At 38.8% G+C, this 17,613-nt stretch overlaps 1 long non-coding RNA gene across 2 annotated transcripts; it reads right to left on the reverse strand.

Moving 5' to 3' along the window:
- Positions 1–211: 211 nt before the first annotated feature.
- Positions 212–8,910, reverse strand: LOC138106151 (uncharacterized). Of its 2 annotated transcripts, XR_011148914.1 has the most exons (5): positions 8,705–8,910; positions 8,368–8,533; positions 5,675–5,803; positions 1,089–1,325; positions 212–548 (listed from the first exon to the last, which is right to left on the reverse strand). It is a non-coding gene; the product is annotated as an uncharacterized lncRNA (long non-coding RNA). The 2 variants fall into 2 exon arrangements; XR_011148915.1 differs by lacking the exons at positions 212–548; positions 1,089–1,325 and adding an exon at positions 4,769–5,245.
- Between the last annotated feature and the right edge of the window lie 8,703 nt (positions 8,911–17,613).

The following is a 17,613-nucleotide window of genomic DNA, read 5'->3' on the forward strand; positions in this document are numbered from 1 at the left end:
CCTTGTTCTCAAAAACGTATTTTCCTACTTCCGAAATTTTTTTTCTTTGCTGCTTCCATGTGAAACATAAAACTGATGACTAAAATTGAGGCCCATTACCTGAAAACACTACAATGAAAACTAGGTATTTATAAATGCATAAACAACTTAAAACCCCCAAATGTTATTTTTGCAGTCTCAGATGCAAAAATATATATTATAATTCGTCTTTGTCTATGTAAAGAACTTCAGAATTCAGATTTTGGAGCATTTAATGTGGACAAGTGTTCTTTCTAAAGAAGTCATTTTTTTCTTTGCTCTTATCAGCTTGCATAAGGGCTGCAACTATACAGTTATACAATTTTTGTTTTTCCAAGCATAGCATGGGATATCAGGAAGTCCTAATACACATCCTCCAGGTTAAGTGCTCTTTGCTCTCCTTTTCAGCTCCCCTTTTACTGCTGTGCAAGAGCTTTGAATTGCTTTACCTTATCTTCTCATTTCCTATGCAACACATTATCAAGCCTTTGCATGTTCTGGTTGAATACTTGCAGTCGTTTCTGTGATATCTTGTAAAGGAAAAATATATTTCATTGTGTATTAGTTACTTACAAAGCAAGGCCTTTGTATTGTATTAAAAAAAACAGCGCTTTTTTCTTCAGTGCTCATTTTTGTTTGGACTTTTAATTATTCTCTTCCAACTTTCCCTTAATATTTTCAGATATTTATAATTAAGAAGGTGATTTTTTGGTCCCAGCTGTGCATGAATGATGCTATGACCAAATATAGAATAGTAAGTAAATGCTGTTTGTGTCAGGTAATAATGCAGGGGGAATAAAAAATATTGTCTTCAGTAGGACTGTGCAAACAATTTTTCTATTAAATGGTCCAACTGAAGAGAAATAAAAAAAGCGCTTGGAATATTTAAAACTTCCCAATTTTCACTTGACCTAAAATGAAACATTTCATTAGTAACTGATAATGGTCAATCATTTAGCTTTACAAAACAGTGAGAAAATACTACCAGGCAACACATTTTGTTGACGTGATGCCAAAGCCTGATCAATATTAATGCCTAGAAAGATTGCTACCTGAATTATGTCATTTACCTGTTTCCAGATAAACAATTATTCCTTGGAGAGAATCACTCCAGATGAAGCAGGCAGCCCTCACAGCACTCACTGCAGGACAACCAGAGATCACAGCAATAGCTGGAAGGTGCAGCCAACTCAGGAGGAGTCAGGGATCTTGGATGAGAGATCTTGGGAGAGAATCAGCAAAGCCAAGTGCAGCAGCAGCAGCAAGGAGCAGTAACAAAGGCAGGCAGATGGAGAACATAGCAGCAGCTTGGGAGGACACAGAGAAAGCCAGCTGAATAAGAACTAGGTGAGGAGTTTTGAAAGCACAAATTCACAAATGTACAATTTATTACTCATTCTCTGTCTGAAAAGTGGCAAAAGCTAGGACAGAGCCATATTCCTATAGCAAATGTCATCAATGAGCAGCACGTAGTGTGGTGGGGTAAATAGTGAGTCTTTAATGGTATAAAGCAAAGGCCCCAAATCTTCATAGGCTAATGGGAAGAATTGCAGAGGAATAAACACACTGCAGACAGCAACATCAGCTACTTCCTTTGGTGCTATAAAGACAAAATGTTTTCCTCTGGCTGTACACAGTACTGAGGGTGTCTCAGCACAGTGTGTCCTCTTGCAGAGGGACACAGGAACGTCAGTGTAATTGTTTCTCTTCTAATGTCTTGCTCTGACTCAAACTTTGAGGGGACTGCTCTAGCAGACCTACTCTAGAAAACGCAGACTCCACAAGGTGTCCTGGCACACTGCAGTAGATAAACTGGATATGCCAGTGCAGTTATTGTGGTGCTCTCGATCCACATGCAATTGATGTGAGTGCATAAAGAAGATCAAAGCCACAACTCTATCTCATGTTCCTCCTCTCAGTCTTTCATCTCTTTACCTTCACTTGGCAGAGGCAGCTTCAGTAGTTAATTGTAGGGTATCAATGGTTTATTTTGAAAAGTATGTTAAACCTGCCCTTTGCCATACTGCTGGCAGGATTAGTGATAAAAAGGATCAGGGAAAAAACAGGAATGCACCCTGGGACTTTTCAGAGAGCAGTGTGGAGTTGAGAATGTTGTTGCTAGGGGAAAGATGTTCAAAAAGCCATTGTTCCAGGTAGAACAATGGGTTCTTTAAGCCCACAACACCAATTATGCCTATTATTTTCAGCTTCCACGAAATATGTGTTTACCCAGAGGCAATTTAATTTCTTCTTATCTATCCAGCATAAATAGCTGCAAGTATGTACAGTGGGATTTGGAAATGTCCAACAGCTTCTATGTGTCCTGCACAGTGACCTCTGACCTGGTGGGCATGGGATAGGAGGAGGAAACCCAGTACTGCTGGAGTTCTGCATGTGCTGAGTAAATTTTTATATTTGTTAGACAGTACATTTCAATGCATGGATTTAGTGAAATACTAAATCAAAGACATGTAAGTCACTGGTACCCCCAGTACCCACTGATCCTTTATTTCTGACTCCAGGAGGTCCAGAGCACTAGAGACTAAATTAATCAGGCAGCTGGGGAGGGGGTGTGTATTTAAATTAAAAAATTAATGGGTTTCCTACCCATGTTAATCTTTTCATTTACCCTTAAAGGGAAACTTCTAATAATTACTGTTTTACTGTGCATATATAGTACTGCAATCACATGATAACTTCATAGTTTGATTATCCAAAAATATAAATTTTGTTTAAAAAGTGAATCAATTGCTAGGGGAGAAGTACAAAAATATCACATATAACTTTTAATTAAAAAGTATCACTTACTTCATGGGGAAAGAAACAGATACCACTGACTACAATATGTGAACAAATTTTCCCAGATTTTTTTTTCACAGGTTTTGGTAGGAAAAAAAAGTTGGAATTATAACTGCAGAGATGGGTGCAATTTTCATCAATGTAAGGCTGTGGTTGTTCCTTTACTGCTATGGCTTTGTTTTGGAATGATAAAAAGGCAAAGCTTTTGGATCACTGCATCTGCTTGCTTCATAAAGCCACCCAGCTTTTCCAGAGCGAGTCAGATGTCTCTGCTTGTTGGGTCACACGTGGAAAGGAGGGCAGAAATATTTTCTGAGGAAGGTACTGGATTCATCTGACCACATTAAAGCAACTATACGGGAGCTAGTGATGACCAGTTTCTCCTAGTCAAAGGAAAAAACTGTGCTGCTGAACTCTTCATGGAGTTACCTAAAATAGTAGCTTAATCAGGCATTAAAATTGCCCTTTCCTCTTCATCAGCTGGAAGGGGAATAAATATTACAGCCATTAGTTCAGAAGACACCTCTCTAGTGTCAAAGCACAGGAATTTCCATGATCCTTGATACTTGCACCTGACCATGAGGAATCTAATTTTCTCTTTTAGAGAACAGTGCTTAGACCTGTGTTAAAAAGTTCAGACTAATGACCTCTACAGAGGTATTTACTATCGGCAGATAAAGGGATCAGATAAAATCATTGAGAAATGTGACAGAAAAACTGTGGGGACTTATTTTAAAAAGAAGAGAGGTGAAAACTCAGGACTCCAGCTCTGTTGAAGAAAATCCTTGGTTTAACATGTTCTCAAATTAGGATAAAAGTTCAGTACAACTTTATTGTTACTTTCAGCAGTCTGAAGCTTGGTGCAAGCAGAGACAATTATTTCATTATTCAGGAGTGACTTTTGTTATGGAAAGAAAATGCTGAAACTCTCATCCCATCCAGTACTGGGTCTCCCCCAGTGCCAGCCTAGTACCCAAGAAGATCTACAGCTCTACTCTACACAGAACAGGAAATACTAGGTAGTGGTAAACACTGTTTTTTACATAGCAAAATAGAAAGCAAAGACCTTTCTTTCCTTGTGTACCAAATTAATAGTTTGCAATCATGACTTTGAACTTAGGTAGTTGTCATTATCTGCTGAATGAAATCATTCTGCTCAGAGCTGCCAACAAATATTTTTTTCTATTGGAAGTCCTATTAAACTCGAACAAATCTTCTGGGAAACCCATGGAAGATATACTGTGAACATCCCCAGGATTAGCCAAAATCTAAACCATTCCATCTTTTCAATCTAAGAGAAAGGGAAGCCACAGAGAGCACATACAGGATAACCACAGCAGGGGCTGCGTGGAGTCACACTGAAGTTCTATCTAGTCCAGTATCAAGCACATAGTGAAGAGTAGAAGGAAAGAACAATATATTTTTTTATATATTTAGGAAGAATAGAGGTATTTTTCAAGAACAGGCTCACCACCTGTAGTTATTTGTAGCTGAATCAGAACTAGTTGCAATGGACTCTTGCACCTGAAGTTTTTCAATTGGTCTTTGAATCCAGATGAAGTTTAGAACCCACTATTCTGAGGCCAGGAGCTCATAAAGTTATAAAAAGTTTGGTTTAGAGCAAACCTTCCAAAGTCATCTAGTACAACCCCTCTGCAATGAACAGGGTCATCTTTCACTAGATCAGGTTGCTCAGAGCCCTGTCCAATTTGACCTTGATGTTTCCAGGGATGGGGCACCTACCACCTTTCTGGGAAACTAATCTAAATCAATCTCTTTTAGTTTAAAACCCTTGTCCTAAAGAAATAGTTCTTCAGCACTTTAAGAGTTATCACCAAATTCAAATATGAGAAATGTGTCTTTTTTTATGGTTTTGATCTTAAATGTTCTCCTTCAATATAACCCTGAAAGCTGAGTTAGGAAGACACTACATAGAAAGAAGGACCTTTATTCTAGCATGAATAAACTTTCTGCTAACAGCAAGTTCCCCCAAAATGAACTTTTCAGTTTGTTTCCTTTCCACATATTTTTAAGCAACCATGCCACCTTGTTTACGTATGCAATTTCTAAGAGAGCTTTTCAATATTCTTCAGTCTAAACAGAAATGTGTCTTTTTCAGATGCTTTCCATTGTGATCACAAGGCCAATTTTCTTTTGATATTTGCAATTTAAGGAACAGCACACACACCCCGGTTGTGTGTAGCTTTGAGAACTTGACACAATAACTGCATTTTACATCTTTTGCTCCTTAGGTTTAATTACCTTTCATCTGCTGACATAATTCTTTTCATTCCATTCCCCAAATTCATGGAAGTTTGTATCTTGCATTAGAAGCATCAAATAAAGCTCTGTTCAGTGCTCCACAATCTTCACTTTAAAAACTACAGTTTGAAATATTTCTTCAGAATCCATTTCTACCTACGCAAAACTGTGTGAATAAATCATTTACTTTTTCAAGATTCAGCACACTTAATTACACACACACACACAAAATTAATTCAAACCCACAGGATATTTTTCCCTCCTATGTGTGCTGTATGTGCACTCCTTTGGTTGCATTTTGAAAGTTTTAAATACCTCATGTAAAACCCTGATTTCATTGAATCAATGACAAAAATCTTCCTTATCAACAGAATCAGAATTATGCTTTCTATTATTATTATGCTCACACACAATTAATTCATTGAATCTTATGAAAAATTACACTTCAGTTCCATTAATAATGAGCCAGAAACTTTGTTATTGGTCTTAGTTTGACCAAGAAATAAAAAGTTTTAAATTGCAAAAATCCTCACATACCCTCTTTATTAATTTCTAATTTTGTTCAATCTCTACCTGTTCCATATTCTGTGCTTACCTGCTGACATCTTCAATATTTTTTTCTCTCAGGTACACATCATACTGATTGTCACATGTTCATTCAATTAGGAAGAGGAAAACCTCTATGAATCTTTGGCCAGGATGAGTCTGATTTCAAATGCTGTGGCTGTCACAAACCATGCACAGAAAACCACAAGCAGGGAGAGGGGAGGAAATGACAGAAAATTACTATCAAGTAATAAAAAGTAAATTCATGAGTCATACATTACTTGCTGAAAGGAACATAAAGAACAAAATTGTGTTTTTACCATTGACTGAAATGGGAACATGACCAAAAGTATTAATTTTTTTGCTCTGACTTACAGGGTTGAAGCTAGTTATGAAAAGCTTCTAACCAGAAATGGAACCAGAAATGGTTTTTAGCAAAGTCAAAATTAATTTTTTTCTAAACTATTGCTGTACTTAGGCGGTAAATTAACATAGTCTTAACATTGTAAAGTTGAGACTTCTGTAAAATATGACTCTATACAACTGGTATCACTTGCCAAAATTGATCAGATTAATGTGCTGGTTCTTTGAAATGTGAGAGGTCTCTGCACATTAATCACCAGAAACATCAGACAGAGATAGCATGTTTAATTTCCCATGACCCAGGTATCCTGCAGCCTTGTATGTCTATCTGTGTATAAGAGATTTAGAAGCTCATTCAGGCCTCAGTCTTAAAAATGTCTTCTTCTCCCGCTCCTGAAATTTTGCAACCCTGGTCAGGCTCCCTGGCATACAATTCTTTCATATACTGAAACTACTCAGAGGAACCACACGCACAAACCTAATACATTGAACTGTGAGGTAGATCAGCTACGAGCTCCTTATCCTTCTGCAAGCAGAAGGAGTAATTTGGGATTAACATTCACCTGGTAGGATTAAGGTAGCTAATTGCAATGCCAAATTCCTGGCATTTGTGCTGTCATCTACTGAATATAAAACAGGGGAAAGGCTAGACTATTTCTACCAGGTTCACATCATGAAGACAGGCATGAAAAAATCATCATTTTTGCTATCAAGATTATTTTTTTTCTGAAGCTGTCAGTCCTTTGTGGTTTCTGTACAATGTAAAAAGCCATTTTTGCCCACAGATTCATGCTACCCTTGAATTATTCTCACAGGGCTTCACATGCACCTGCCTGCAAAGACAAAGGATCTCAGGAGATAGCTGATCTACATCTGTCATACAGCTCTGGGTGTACAGAGCAGATAGGAAGGGTGGTGAGTAGTTACTGACATTTTAGATAGGAATGATCTCATTCAACTCTGTGAGCAACTGTATTACAGGCAAATACAACTCAGCTATTCACCTAAACTTCCAATACAGCCAGTGGAGAAAAATATACTTATGCATGATCCAGACAACGTATTTTACACATCTCTCTTCAGATGAGATTAATGTCATTCAAAAAATAACATTTCTCTCTATCAGTTACAGTGTGAGTCTAGACAAGTCCAGATGTAGGGATCTATGCTGCATATCCTAACAGTCAAGTGATTTTATTTTCCCATTTTCTTCTGCATCCAATGACAGAAGACACTTTTCTTCACAGAGGATGAGAAACAACCTGAGTCAATACTGATTCCCTTCTAAACATTCTGGAAAGGCTTCAGCCTACGAAATCTTGGTTTAAAACCATCCAGAAATGGAAGCTGTTGAAAGAAGGTGATAACACTGATAGGAAAATTCAGGTTGGAAGGGACATTGGGATGCCAGCTGGTTTAAAATCCTGCCCAAAGCACAATCAACTACGAGATCAGACCAGGTTGCTAAGGACTTTGCACAACTGGGTCTTCCAGGAATGGTCACCATTCAGCCTATCAGAGGAACCTCTCCACTGCCTGGCTGTACTCTCAGGAAAAAAATTTCTCTTCTTTTGTTTCAGCTTATGCCCACTGCTGTCCTTCTGCCTTGCACCACTTTGAGAATCATGGCGCCATCTCCTTAATGACTCCTTGTAGGTACTGGGAGAACTGTTAAATGTTCCCAAAAGCATGCCTTTGCCAGTCTGAATAGGATCAGCTCTCCATGTGGGGCAAGCGCTCCAGCCCCATGATGCTTGGCGTTCTCCACTAAGCCTTCTCTTTCATATTTGGGGGAGGCAGAAACTGAACACAGGATCCAGCTGTGTTCTTGGCATTTGTCCTTGTTCAATTTTACGAGGCTTCTGTTGGCACATTCCTCCAACCAAGAAGACAGCCCTACCCTCGAGTATATCAAATGTTTCCCCCAACTTTGTGTCACCTGCAAACTTGATTAGAATGCATTCTACCACCTCTGCCAAGTCATTAACAAAGACATTAAACAGGACAGACCTCTGTAGTACTCACCACAGGCATCCTCACAGGGCACTACACATAACCACTGATAATCCAAACAGTTTTCTACCCAGGTAGTCACCCACCCATCCAGACCATTATGTCCTAGCCTGGATACAAATGAAATTTGCTCCTTCATGCTCCTAGATAGAGCAGCAGCATCTGATTAACCAGATGAGAAAAAGCCTCATCCTAGAGTCCTGTTTAGATGTTACTTCTGTCATCAGAACATCTCTTCAGTGCTCTCCCCATAAAAGATGTGAGGGCTGTGTGGGACGAGTCCCTGGATGAGTGAGCCAAGGACTGTGCAATTGACTGATCTGTGTGGAAGAGGGGATTTAGCTAATCTATCTTTCATGGACTTACACAATCCTGCTTCCAAAGCTGCTCTGCATAGCAAAATGAGTAGCCAGGAGGGTTCCCTCAGGTCTGCAGACACATTCAGAACTCCCAGGATCAAGACTGGGTGTGGTGTGGTCTTTGGGAAGGTCTGGAAAAATTCTTCACAGCCTTTATGCCTCTGTAAATTATCCTGGAAGGCAGAATGCAGAGCCAATGCACATGTGATACATGTATGTATGGAACCTGTCAATAAATGTCTCTGTCTAAAGCTGGCTTCAGCAAAGGCAGGAAGCTTTCTAGTTCCTGATGTCCTACAAGAAGCAAAGGGGATATTGTTAGATTGAGGAGTTAGAAGTCTTACCTCATACAAAACCAGCAATGACTGTCTCTCTGCACTCTCACTTGTCAAGGAAGGATGGTAAAATTTATCTTTGGCCTGACTGGAGAACCATGAAGAAGTTGAGCACAAAAACTTTACAGTTATTCCACACAGTGTCCCCCAGAATCCTGCAAGTTTGCAGGGAGATATCAGTTTCTTCTGTAGGCTTAAAACACAAGAGCAAAAGCTACAAAATGGCAATTAAGATTCTCACAGAAGACTATGTCTTTTCTCAGCTGTACCTCATGAATCACTTGTTCTGATTAGCTTGCACCTTCTGTGAATCAGCAAAGCAAATGAAGCATCAGTTGTGCTGTGGAAGTAACTGCTTCCTTCAAGTAGATGCCCAGTTTCTCCAGGACTGATCCAAATCCCAAGAAATCACAGACAGGAGATTAAATTAATTTTATGAAAGACCTTTTCAAGCTAGATTGTGGCAGTCTCCTTCAGGAAATTCTACAATGTCCTTTTGCAGCAGAGAAAAATACAGAAAAAAAAGGAGCAGTGCACAATAAAAAAATGAAAGGGAAAATAACTTTTAAAACCCTACCACAATTTAGCAGAGTTGATTATTAAATAAACACTAAAAGCAAGTATTTTTCCTGGTTTTCACTGATTTGAAAAACCACCATAACTTGAGATGCTCCTAAATCAACTATTGGAAACCACCCCAGGCTTCTCAAGACATTTAGCCAAATTCCCATGGAATAACAGAATGTTACCATATACATCAGAAAAATAGGCTTCATATACATAAATGGGAAACCCAAGCTAAACAGAAGTAAAAGAAAACACAGAGTTACAAAAACAATACATAAAAATCTTTGCTAACCTGGGAAGATTTTTTTTCAGCTCCTGCTGGATAAGGAAACAGGCAAAATGTTCATACAGAGTTCCCCAAATTCTTTGTTCCACAAGATTTCTTGTCAAGATTTTGTTTCAGCGCAAAAGTCCTGACATAGCCACCACCTGACATGCAAAACACAACATTTAATAAGAAAGTTTTCATTAGAACACCAAAAGGACGCAAGAATGGGATGCTTCCTTTGTTTTGGGATGATCATGTGACCATTTACATCAAATCTGTACATTTTGTTACATGAAGTGCTTACAAAAAAAGGGAAGTTGTATATAACATAATAACATTTCCCTAAATATAACTTTTTACATTTGCATAGATTATTTTTCTATTAAATGTTCCAATCTTCCACCATTAAAAGTGAAAAAAATATGTATATATCCATTAGAAAACATTTAGATACTTACCTAAAAAATGTCCAAAACCCTGCAGATTAAATGATAAGGAAAATCTTGAATTATATGGGTAGCCTATCCATAGTGTTTTCCTGTACGTAGAAAAGAACCCTCATATGCTTCTAGATTTAGTGTAGGACAAAGACATTCCTAGTATATATCAAAAATAATTTCTATATGTAATGCTTCCTATGCATCCAATCCTAAATGTGAAACATAGGTAGCATTAAATTATTTTGGCCTTCAGTACTGTAAACATTATTTTGTTCACATGTCACATGTTTTTATCATATTTACAGATGAATATTTCTTCATGAGCTATCTGTCCCTTTTCCTTTTCACTACTGTAATCAATAGATACAAATTTTGGAGATGCCTAATTTTACACTCCAGTTAAAATAATAATTGCTAGGGAAGAGCTAGACTCAAAAATCAGGCACCACATAATCCTTGGCACAGAAGCTAGGAAATCAAATTTAATCTTGGAGATTTTTAATATCCAAGCAAGCTTCTAAGGGTGGGTTAATTTCAAACTTTTTCTAACAGAATTTCAGATGTCTAGAACAAAATAAACCTTGCAGAGGTTTCTAACATAGAATTGTCCTTTAGTAAAACCAGAGGAGGCAGGGTTTCTAATTTCACTTCAGATTATTAAAAAAAAAAAAAAAAAAATTGACCAGGGATTTTAAGATAATACTTAGCAAAATTTCACCTATGTGAAAGTTTTTCTTCATTAAAGATGCTCTTAATGCACAGGATGTTGCTAAAATAGAGTTACAAGCTGATGTACTTACACTGTATTTTAATATTCAACTAAATTAGAACAAAGCTTACTGTAAGTTAAATACAAAAGACGATATTAATGTAATTCAATACAGACATTGCATCTCAGTGAATTACTCTATTCCCTCCTTATTGTCTGTAGAACTATTTCTGTGGTTCACTTCACTTCATCCTAAATTAAGCACTTCCATTTGCCAAAATTACTTTTGCTCTAAAAGCACACATTGTCTGACAAGGAGTCCACAGGGAACTATCTTGGGGTTCTACACTGGCAACACTTAAGAAACAGTGAAAAATAATGCCTATCAGATCAGGTCGTCTATCAGGAAATATGCATTAGGTTTGACTTAGATGTCCCAGAAATGGAGCTTGGCTTGGTAAAGCCAACCTAGAATTGTAGAATCATAGAAACGTTTGGGCTGGAAGGGACCTTTAGAGGTCACCCAGAACAACCCCCTGCAATAAGCAGGGGCCCCTTCCATTAGATCATGTTGCTTGGAGTCCCATCCAGTCAGGCCTTGAATGTTTCCAGGGATGGAGTATCTACTACCTCGCTGGGCAACGTGTTCCTGTGTTTCAGCACTCTCACAGCAAAAAAATATCTTCCATCTTATCTAAATTCACCCTCTCTTTTCTTATTTTTTTAAGCCCTAGTCCTATCACAATATACCCTACTAAAAAGTTTGTCCCTATCATTCTTATAAGCCCCTTTCAGGTACTGAAAGGATGCAACAAGGTCATGGTGAAGTCTTCTCCAGGCTGAACAATCCTAATTCTCTCAGCCTTTCCTCCATCTCTCTAATCATCCTTGTGGCCCTTCTCTGGACTTGCTCCAACAGGTCAGTTTCTTCCTTGTGCTGGGGACCCCAGAGCTCGATGTAGCTTTCCAGGTGGGGTCTCACCAGAGTGGAGTAAAGGGGCAGAATCCCCTCCCTTGCCCTGCTGGCCACGCTGCTTTGGATGCAACCCAGGACACATTGTCTTTCTGGGCTGTGAGTGCACATTGCTGGGTCATGTCCAGCCTCTCCTCCAACAGCACCCCCAAGCCCTTCCCGGCAGGGCTGCTCTTGATCTGTTCATCCCCCAGCCTGTGTTGATACTGCTGGTTGTTCCAACTCATGTATAGGACCCTGCAGTTGAACTTTTTAAACCTCATGACTTTCCCATGGACCCACTCCTCAAGCTTGTTTAGGTCCCTCTAGATGGCAACCCATTCTTCAGGTGTGTCAACCTCACCCCTCAACTTGGTGTCTTTGCAGCTTTGCTGAGGGTGCACTTAGTTCCTTCATCTGTGTCACTGATGAAGATATTAAACTGTACTGGTTCCAGTACAGACCCCTGACAGATGCCACTTGTCATCAATCTCCATCCAGACACAGAGCCATTGACCATTATCCTCTGGATGTGACCACCCAAAAAATTCCTCATCCACTAAACAGTCCACCCATCAAATCCATCTCTTTCCAATTTAGAGAGAAGGGTGTTGTGGGGGGATCATGTCAAAGGCCTTACAGAAGTCCAGATAGATGACATATTCACTTGTCCACTAGTTTAGTCACTTCATCATAGAAGGTCACTAGGTTGGTCAGACAGGACTGTCCCTTGATGATGCTGTTTGTCTTGAATTATCTCCCTGTCCTCCATGTGCCTCATTCTAGGAGGATCTGTTCTGTGATCTTCCCAGGCACAGAGGTGAGGCTGACAGATCGGTAGTTCCTGGGGCCCTCCTTTCTACCCCTTTTTAAAATGGGTGTAGTGTTTGCCTTTTTCCGGTCCCCTGGGACTTCACGTGACTGATGTAACTTTTCAAATATCACAGAGAGTGGTTTGACATCAGCCAGTTCCCTCAGGACTCTGGGATGCATCTCATCATGTCCCATAGACTTATACACAATCAGGTTCTTCACATCATCATGAACCTGATCTTCTCTTATGGAGGGAGGGACTTTCCTCCCCCAGTCCCTGCCTTGCAGTCCATCCACTTGAGAGGTGTAGGAGGAGAGGTTTCCATTGAAGATTGAGGCAAAAGAATTGAGTACCTCAGCCTTCTCCATTGTTACCAGTTTGCCAGTGATGCTCCTTGTGAGGGAGTACACTTTCTTTGGCATTCTCTTTCTGGCTTACATAACTTTTATTCTTTAAATCTTTGCCAAGTTCAGCTCCAGATGTGCCTTGGCCTTCCTGACACCATTTCTACACAAAGAGGCAGCATACCTATCCTCTTTCCAGGACACCTGTCCCTGCTCCCACTCCCTGTGCATTTCCTTCTTGGCCTTAAGTTTGACGAGCAGGTCTTGACCTGGCCATGCCCAGCCTTCCTTGTCTGATTTCTTACACGTGGGGATCAAGAGTTCTTGTACTCTATGAAAAGGCTCTTTACAGATCTGCAAACGCTAGTACGCTGCTGCCAGCTACCAGCTTGTCAATGTCTGATACCTGCATTATGCCACAGAGAATGTGAAGACTTTTTTTCCCGATCTCAGAAAACAAGGTCTCAGGAAATAAATCTTTTTTCATTTCCTGGTTTCCTATGAACAGTGAGGTAAGGTGGCTTCTTGTTTGAGATGAGCTGTGGAACAGCTTATTTTCCACACAAGCAAATAGCCTGTTGCACTTAATACCTCTCTGAGATAACGAAGCCTGGGTACTAACTAGGGAGAAAAAAAATAGATAGGTACACATCATGGTGTCCCTCTGTACACAAATGGTGCGTAAGGAGGGGGGATAATTTGGGGTTTGGCAGTTCTTTGACCTCAAATCTTGATGGAGTGATGCAAAATGCACCTCAATGCTTCGGAGTGATGCAGAGCTGATTCATCGAGAATGACTCACGCTGTTAAGGATGTTCCTTAGCTGTAGGCTGACCAGAAGTACCAGAGAAGCTGGGAAATTTGTGAGCAATGCAAATAAATGAAAAATAATCTGTTCACAAAGCCATAATTTTGTCCAGAGATACTGCTCCTGATTTTTGTTGGCACAGCCGCTCTTGGGGTACTCCATGACAGGCAAAATGATATAGGATAGAACAGGCACCTGAACTGTTCTCTAAAAGGGGTGGGGGGGAGAACAGCAGATACAGAGCACTTTGACAGGACGGTATTAGGTAGGACTTGCCTATATAACAAATATGTGGGAAATCTCCATTTTGGACATTCTTTCTCGTTCAAGGAGTGAAGGGGAATGGGGGACACAACCTGTGAGGGTCACAACCTGTTAATCTTGTTGGTTATCAGCAAAAACAGCAGGCAACCACCCACGGCTTTCCTAAAGCAAGCACCCAGAGCACCTTGCTTGCCTTATGATTCATTCACAGAAAAGCACAACATAGCACTAAGGAATAGCTTTATCATGTGACAATCTCATTTCCTTCAGAGTTAGATGTATTCGGGTTTGTTTGTTCTTTATTGTCATGGCTTTTACAACTTTTAAATGTCTCAATTCACTTTAATTAAACTCTAAGTGTAATAGATTGGATACCCCATGAACTTTCTAATTGTGTGACTTGCTTGTATTTTTTTCTTGGACCTCACACTCTATTTTCAAAGCCTACATTACAGAGATTTAGAGTGGTTTTTTTTTTACTACTCAAGTCATATTTTTTGTAGATAAAACATTGTTCCACCTTTTCCCATATCACAGCCAGTTTTCCTTGGTAGGGAAGGATAACATATTTTTTATCCTGTTATATAACATGAGCAGAATACTTAAGGTATCAGTATGCTGAAAGCATAATCCAGAAAATACAGAGTGAGCATCATGATAATTTGGCTACAGATTTGATTTATAAAGTAAAAAAATTGACCTTTTCACAAAGCCACTTCAGAAATAATGTTGGGTTTACCATCTTTATTCAGATAAAGTCAAAGAGAAAAAAAGTAACAGCTGGCCTATTCTAGTAGTTTATTTATGTATAAAAGGATGGATGTGATTTTTGCTTTATAAGAAACACACTGGTTTTCTACTGGTAGCATATGTATTGTACAGCTTGCAGTGCCAATGACGTTAACAAAATCTTGAAAGTCATAAAACTTCTGTTCTGCCTGCTGTTGCTCACCTATTGTACTGTCAGAGAGAAGAATATATTATCCACTTCCCTATGAAGGAGCAGCAGTTGTTTGCACATGGAAGATTAGCATTGTATGGGATGCTTCCCTGCTGGCATGTAGAAGGTGTTAATAATCTAAAGAGTATGAACAGCTGTTGTCTTTACAGTAATTAGCATATTTCCTGATTGACTACACTATGCATTCGCTTTTCTTCCTTTTTTTTAACTGAAACTTGCATAAGAATAATCCATTTATTCTTTTGTTGTTGTTGAGATTGTTTCCTATTTATAGACTCATAAAGTTCATAAAATGAACATAAAAATCAGAAAACAGATGCAGTGGCTCACAAGTACTGTTTTCTAAGATTTGGTATATTTTATCTTAATACCAACAATGTGAACAGCATTAAAATGTAAAGGGCTACCTCCACAGAAGAGCTCAGGAAAGAATGAGAGCTGAAAAAATCATGTTTTTGAACCTTTCACTTATATATGGCAAAGTAAATACCAAGTCTGTGTGTCCAGGTTCTCTAGACAAGAGCACTGAGCAACTTCAGGTCACTCGTATTACCTGGTAGAAAATACTGAAGAAACAACTGGATTTAACATTAGACATCTCTGAAATTGGTAGATGTGAAGTTTCAAGCCCAAGGAGCCCACTTTTTCAGCTCTTACTCTTACAAGAATTCTAATTTATTAAATTGCTCCATTGCCTGAAAGAATGAATTTTGAAATTGAGTAGGAAGAAAACTTACAGTAAAAGCCTTCTGTCACGGAGTCATAGAATCATTAAGTTTGGGAAAGATGTTTAAGATCATTGAGTCCAACTGTTAACCCAGCACCACCGTGTTTACCACTAAACCAGTTCAAGTGACATGTCCACACACCTGTTGAACACTTCCAGGGATGGTGATTCCAGCACTTCCTTGGGCAGCCTGTTCCAGTGTCTGACCACTATTTCAGTGAATACTTTTTTCCTAATATCTAGTGTAATCCTCTGCCCAGTGCAAAAGGAGGCAGTCTCCTCTGTTCCTGGTTCTTTCTATTTACTCTTATAAAAAGACTTCATGAAAGGTATTTCCAGCAGAATAGATAAATTTGTTAAAACCTACTGTTTTGTTGGTATTTTGAGGGACAGTACACTTAGGAGAATGTAATAGACTCCACCTTTTACAGTAAACACTATAGGGTAGTTGACAATGCAGTGCAGAAATAATATGCATGCAGAAGTTCTAGTGAATAATTTATATTTCCCATCTAACTTATCTTTCCTCAAGGAATTAAAATTCAGTGCTGAATTAGCTTCATGTTGTTGCAATGGGTCAGAGAGTTGTGATCATTGCTCCTCCCCAAAATGTTTCATTCTGTTGTCTCTTATTCTGTATAACTAGCAATAACATGCAATACTCTAATTTTCTTCTATGCGATCTCTGAGTCTTATTGTCTTGAAAATGTTTCCTTTTCAGTACATGGCTCAAAAAAACCCCTACACGCCTACACCTACACCTAATCAGGTTAGGTTTGCAAATCTGAGAACAAATGGATTTAATCCAGCTGGAACTGATTGAGCATATAGTGTGTATTTAAAGTGCTATACTGGAACTTGCTAGTAGTTTCTTTATATAAAGATGAGCACACACTAAAAAATTCTCTTTTCTTTTTTTTTCCTTATCCATCAGCAATAATCCATCCTTGGTCTGGTTCTTATTTTTATTCCAATTAATCTCTTTAATTTCACAAACAATGGACTTGCTACTTAGGCCTACCCTCAGTTCACTCTGTCTCCTGCCTCCAGTTGTTGGAAGTTACGCCTTGAAGCATCATACATCTTTTCATATCCATTGTGTCCCCATCTGGCATTTTGCCCATTGCACAAATTTCTCTTCAGATGCTGAGCTTGGATACAAGCTTGGAGCTAGTTCAAGTGCTTTGGTGATATTTTGGATTGCATGGCATGGAAGATGACAGTGGAACTCAGGATTTACAAATCAGCCAGCTCTAAAGTAATGAGAGAGGAAGATTTATTCTATTTCAGAGACTCACAGGTATTACAAAGCTCCAGTCTGCTCTCACTGAAGCCAACAGGAGCCTTTCCTTTGATTTTAATAGGAGCTGCATCAGTAGAGAGAGTGAAAGGAGAGATGTAATTTCTCAAAGTAATAGCCTTCTATCCCTTGCAAGGATAAACTATTCAGCTTTCCATCTCTCAGTGCTCTCTTGTAGGTCTCAGCATTTTTGCTAGCTTGAATAGCATCTGTTTCTATTAAGTCTTGTATACAATGTAGGGCCATTTGACTATTCACACTGGTATCAATAATATAATTACTCTTTTGAAAATATAACCAACCTGCACAGAATTGAGGCTGGTAGCAGACAGGCATACTAATATCAAAAAAATTATTGAATTAAGCAATCATTTATGTAGGGACAATCTGGAGACAAAATACATTAGAGTTGTAGCTTTAAGCTAATAAAAGGATATTTCCCAAATCCTTATTCCTATAATCGACTTTAAAATATTTAATCTAATCTTAGAATTAATTTTACACTGTTAAAGTAAAGCTAAAAAAATCAATCATCTTCATACTGATTTTTTTAAACTAAAAATGTAATTCAACCTAGGTTAGAGTCATGTTTCCACTACAGCTATGCAATAAATTTAAGCAAACTCATCAATAAAAGGAGTCAAATGATATCCTCTTTAAAACCTAAATATGCAGTACTGCAATATTTAAGAACCAGGAGAGACCAGAATAGGAAGTGTCAGAGGACAAATTTCCTTGGCTCTTTCACTGGAAAAAAACTGTTT

The sequence above is a fragment of the Aphelocoma coerulescens genome, chromosome 1, assembly GCF_041296385.1.
Source record: "Aphelocoma coerulescens isolate FSJ_1873_10779 chromosome 1, UR_Acoe_1.0, whole genome shotgun sequence".
Taxonomy (NCBI): domain Eukaryota; kingdom Metazoa; phylum Chordata; class Aves; order Passeriformes; family Corvidae; genus Aphelocoma; species Aphelocoma coerulescens.